The following is a 6,185-nucleotide window of genomic DNA, read 5'->3' on the forward strand; positions in this document are numbered from 1 at the left end:
ACCATTTTTCTTTTGCCTGTCCTGACCTGTAACCATCAGAATAATCAGAACAATCTGAAAGCCAAGAAAAACGCCCCCACAGTTATTTCGCAAAGGGATCATTATGGCTTTGCTATGCTAAATGTAATAGATTTGTTTTACTTTTGAGTTATTACACTCAGGACAGACAGGACTGGGCCGAGACAGAAGAAAGACAAAGTAAAGATAAGGAGAGAAACATAGAGGAGAAGAGGGACAGAGAGAAAAGACTAAAATCTGTTTGATCCCATCCTGCAGAAAAACAAGCAAAAAGAAACAAAAAGAAACAAAAACAAGCAAAAAGAAACAAAAAGAAACAAAAACAAGCAAAAAGAAACAAAAAGAAACAAAAAGAAGCAAAAAGAAACAAAAAGAAGCAAAAAGAAACAAAAAGAAGCAAAAAGAAACAAAAAGAAACAAAAAGAAGCAAAAAGAAACAAAAAGAAACAAAAAGAAGCAAAAAGAAACAAAAAGAAACAAAAAGAAACAAAAAGAAGCAAAAAGAAACCAGCACACCAAGGAAACAACAACAACTTTATTTATAGAGCACATTTAAAAACCAGCTGTACACCAAAGTGCTTAACATAAGACACAGGGAAGTAACACGAGTCTTATGAGGCCTCAGCAAAGTATCAAATATACTCACAGGTCAATGGCACTAATACACAGGGGTAATATAAAACATAATGAAAGCACAAGGCATTAAAAATATGTATAAGGGAAAATAGAGTAAGTCTAAGGTGCGAGCATGAACGAGCAGGAAAGGCGAGATTAAACAAACAGGTTTTTAACCGTGATTTAAAAGAATCACGATCAGAAGGTTATTCCACAACTCTGGTGCAGCCAGGGCAAACGCCCGGTCACCTCTAGACTTCAGCCGAGATCCAGGCTGCACCAAGAGTAACTGAGTAGATGATCAGGCAGGAACGTACGATTTAAGCAGTTCCTTAAGGTAGCTCGGTGCCGTGTTGTTGGTAAACCACAGCAAACCACAGCAGCAGCATCATGTGCACCAGTAACAGTAACTAATAAACACTGAATCCTACTGAGCAGCACACTGGACTGATAATGCACGATGTGTTTAGTGTCAGCAGCCCAGGACGACACAGTGTGTGTCTGTGTACACCTGTGTGTGTGAGCTTGTGTTCAAAAGGTTTCCATCAAGCCACATGATACACATCAGCTAAAGTGCAGGAATGTGTTGATGACTGAAACAATGCTGTGTTGAACGTCAGAGTTTTCATTTCACACCATATTGTTATACAAGTGTTCTTCTTAACACACAAGTGTTGGTCACAGAGCTCGATGTGCTGGAACTTTTTACATGTTCATGTTTCCCCAACACAATATGATTAGAAAACACTCCAACCATCTATTCTGGGAGATTTCATACAATCAATGAGTTAAACTGCAGGAATGTCTTAAAGACATAAAGACCTGGATGGCCGCTAACTTTCTGCTTCTTAACTCAGATCAAACTGAGGTTATTGTACTCGGCCCTGAAAAGCTTAGAAATATGGTATCTAAGCAGATTCTTACTCTGGATGGCATTACCTTGGCCTCCAGTAACGCTGTGAGGAACCTTGGAGTCATTTTTGACCAGGACATGTCCTTCAACGCTCATATTAAACAAATATGTAAGACTGCTTTCTTCCATTTGTGCAAATATCCTCTTAGTTGTTATTAATCTCGGCTCTGCCACCGTTTCTGGAACTGGGGACCATCACACTCCTCTGAGCTCTGTCTATAGGTTCACTTTTAGCTCCCACTCTGACTAAACCATCACACTAAACTGGTGCTACTTCCTCCTAAACCAGTCCATGTTTCCTCTGACATCGTCTGTCTTTCCTGTATGTCACTGACAGAACAGGAACTGTTCTTCACCGTGTTCTTCGTTCGCTCCGGTCAGCTGAGCGGCCGTTGCTCTCAGTCCCCCAATCAGGGCTGAAACTGAGGAGACGGAGCGTTCTCCATCGTGGCTCCTCTGGAATAATCTTCCTCTTCACACGAGGCAGTTGACATCAGTGCTGCTTTTAAATCCAGAGAAACACATTTTTATTTGCTTGTTTTTGACTCAGTGGTTAACTGACTTGTATTTACTTACATTTTATTGTTTTTGCTATGTTTGTAATTTTATCCTATTTATTATTCTTATTGTATCTATTATGTTTCTATTGTTCAGCACTTTGGTCAGCCTTGTGTGTTTTTAAAGTGCTATATAAATAAACTATGATGGTGATGATACACTCAGGCTGTGTGTAACGCTAAGTTATTTAAGGACTAGTTTATGTCAATGGATGAATTTACTGACTGACGCGCAGAAGAAATAGTTCTTTATGGAGCCCAGATGGTGTGAATGATGAGACCAAAAACTGCAATGTCTTGTACCAAAAATATATTGAATAAATAGGGGAAAGGGGAAATGGAACAAAATAATTAACACAACACACAACGTAAATGTCCACAATTAAATGATAAATCAGTGCTGTGATTTTTCTGTGCAAGAGTCCTTTTGCTAAGAGTCCTTTTTTTGGTCCTTTTCTTTTTAAAGTTCACTTTTAAGGTATTCCTCCTTAGGGTCCAGCTTCATACAAGGGGGAAATATGTCCGTAATCCAAAGACGGCTAAGTGGGGGAAAAGAAAGAATGGTCCTACCGGCTCGCCACTTCAATATGAAGAAGATCAATTCAAAGAGGGAAAAAAACCTGACCTGTAGGTCAGAAAAATGTCCATTAGCACATCAAGTTCGATTCAGTGTACCGGTAAACAAGTATATTCTTCTGCAAGTCTAGGTAACAATCAATCAATGTACAACAGTTAAATCATTAATCATCTTGGCTACGTAGCTTAATCTATACATTCCAGTAGCGTTCGCTACAAACAATACAAAAACAACAATAAAGAAAAACAACTGTCTAACAGACAGCATAGCCGAATTCAAGGCAACACATAACAATAATCTTTCAATCGCACTTTGTTTCAAAGTAAGCCCATTAACATGCTTAAGTAAATAAAAGTGTTCAAAAACAGCGGTTTTTGAACCGGAGTTCTGCTTGCGGTGGGAGCGCTGCCGCACTAAGTCATTTTTTTAAATCGCGAAAACGATCGGCTGGTTACTGACAACCAAAGGTTGAAAGATATTAAGGACACTTACCGCTGAGTTTAAAGTTTAAAGATGAATTGAGGGGAGAAAACGCTTTGTTTTCCAACACCGTTCTAAATACCATAAGCTCACAGCCACAGCAGGAGTCGAACCCGGAAGTATCCCTCCACAGCCGGTTTTCAGAGTTGCCGCGACATGGAAGGAGCCAATCAGAAGAGGGACCTCAAATCAGCTGACGTGGGTCATGTGACAGGGAGTAGTTGATATGGGTTACACTCTGTGACCTCTGACCCTCAGTGTCCTCTGACCTTCACTGACCTCTGACCCTCAGTGTCCTCTGACCCTCAGTGTCCTCTGACTCTCACTGACCTCTGACCCTCAGTGTCCTCTGACCATCAGTGTCCTCTGACTCTCACTGACCTCTGACCCTCAGTATCCTCTGACTCTCACTGACCTCTGACTCTCACTGACCTCTGACCCTCAGTGTCCTCTGACCCTCAGTGTCCTCTGACCATCAGTGTCCTCTGACTCTCACTGACCTCTGACCCTCAGTATCCTCTGACTCTCACCGACCTCTGACCTCCTGTTGCAGGTGTGTGTGCTGCTGCTGTCTGCAGGTGAGTTGATGAAGTCAAACCATCAGTGAGGCTCCAACAAGAACACAAACACATTTGATGCCAGTCACAGATTTATGCATCACTCTGTTTGTGTCTGCTGATCCAATAAAGCTCTGATCCTGGAGATCCCTCCAGATCCTGTGCCAGCAGGAAGTGATGTCACTGCGCTGCAGACAGAGCAATGGTGACATCATCACAGCTCATTTCTTCTTTAATGGAAGTCATGTTGGAAATAAATCAGAGTTCATCATCACAAACGTCCAGCAGTCTGATGAAGGTCTCTACTCCTGTGCTACTGATGTGTTTGGAGAATCTCCTCAGGGCTTTCTGAGGGTCAGAGGTCAGACAATGACATCACATCCTGTATAAAGACCTGAACTCACCTGAAGTAAAAATAAGCTGACTGAACCATCTTCACCATGTCTCCTACAGATCCTCCTCCTCATCTCCACACCTGCACCTCCTCTAATCCTGTGAACTCTCCTGCTCTTGTTTGGCCTGTAACAGACTCCTCCGCTCCTCCCTCCTCCTCCACCCTCGTGCTGGTTGTAGCAGGTCTGGTTTCGGTGGTTCTTCTTGTTCTGCTGGTTTGGGGAGTTCTCTGGAGGAAACAGAATGAAATCTTTCAGAGTTTAAAGCATGATGTCAAAGCTAGAAGGTCTCCTGACTGCAGACTGGGAGCTGACGCCACAGTAGAGCGGGTAGAACAGGAACCAGTGTGAAACAAACTCTCTCTGGATCAGCTGAAGGCTTTTCAGTGAGTTTTTAGGACTTCCTGATAATAATGAATTATGGTCGTCCAGCCTGGAAGTAATAAATGCAGGAACTAGATCTTCTTTTATGAGTTCTTATATTATCTGATCAGGCCGTTTGCTCCTGTTAAAGATAAATGTGCATCGAACGTTGTGGGTATTCATGAGTCTAACAGTTTAAACCTGTGTGTGACGTTGTGTCCTTGAACGGCCCTGACAGACGGCTGTAGTCCATAATATTAATGTTTCCTGCTGACTAAAATAAGCAGCTGAGCTCTGTGAGGGCAGAGCTGCTGCTAACAGGTGAGTCTGTTACCTGGACTGGACTGAGTGAGCTGCTGTGTCACAGCTTTATCAGTGACACACTCAGCATGTGTGTGTGTGATATGTCACAGTGCTGGAAACACACATGAAAATATATTAAAGGTTGAATCTTTTTTCTTTTGGTTTGTGGAACAAAAATCAGCAACAAAGAAACGCGAGCGTAAAACTTGGTGTAGAAGTGCAACAAACATAAGCCGGCTCATCTGATGGTGTGACGCTTGAAAAGGATTTGCGCACCTACATCATTATTTACGGTTTAAATTGTGCTGCCTTCAGGTGCACCTGGTAAATTCAGGAATCTCTACTCCAAACCACAGCAGGTTGTTTTAGAGGCTTTTCTGGGTTAATGTTGGTTTGTTGGCAGAAACATGTCTGTGATCGCTGTGTTGTTCTTTTTGATGCAGGATTTCATGTAACTCGGTGCTAAAATCATAACAATGAAGTTGAACAGTTCTAGTGCTCATGTGTTAGCTAGCATGCGTCAGCTAGCATGCGTCAGCTAGCATGCAGCCTGTTTCAGTTGCTCCTGCTTTGACTCTTTACTCTAATTTTTTCTTACTTCTTTCTTTGTCCTTTACTGAGTGTGTTCATCTGTTTAAAAGCTTTCTTTTCAAACATGTGGATCGAGAGAGTTTTTGTTCTGCTGTTGCTTTCACTGAGGAATGGGAGCGCAGCACAGCAGCTACACACCAGAGATCAGCTGAGCCGCCTGATGCTGGTGTCTCAGATTAACTGGTGTCTCAGATTAACTGGAGACGGTCAAACAGATGTGTGACAGACTTTAAGGAGCTGCTGCCAACAAACCAGCAAATAAACACTGAATATTTCATGTGTGACATTTGTGAGGTGGCCTTAAACACAGTCCGTCAGTCTTTTTGCTCTTGAACAGTGAAATATTAAAAACTGTCTGGAGTTTATTTGGTGATGTTCTCGTGCACGAGGCGAAAACAGCAAACAAACGTCACAGTAAATCTTTCCAGCTGATGTTAGGCATCCTCCACCTGCTGAATCCACTTCAGCCTCTTCCTGCTCATGTTCCTGTTTAGAGGCACAGTCGGCCTGTAAATGGAGAAAACTGAACACAGGAATATTTGGATTTGCTTCTTTTTCTCTGCTCATGTTCAACTTGTCTGATTCAAGCTGGGAATATTTATTAGAAACAAAGTGAATAATATTATTTTATTATCACGTTGATGCAGCACATGGTTCAGTTAGCTTTGTATAAACACGTGTTAGAAATGTTCTTCAATCAGCTCTTTTTACTCTCATTTCACAGCCAGTACTTTTTACTTTTACTTGAGTAAAGAAGTTGAATTAGTACTTGGAGTATTTTTAACAGTAGTACTTCTACTTCAGTACACACTGTGTGTA

The sequence above is a fragment of the Mchenga conophoros genome, linkage group LG3, assembly GCF_057382185.1.
Source record: "Mchenga conophoros isolate Kocher_MC1m ecotype Shallow Benthic linkage group LG3, M_conophoros_male_GT1.1, whole genome shotgun sequence".
NCBI lineage: Eukaryota > Metazoa > Chordata > Actinopteri > Cichliformes > Cichlidae > Mchenga > Mchenga conophoros.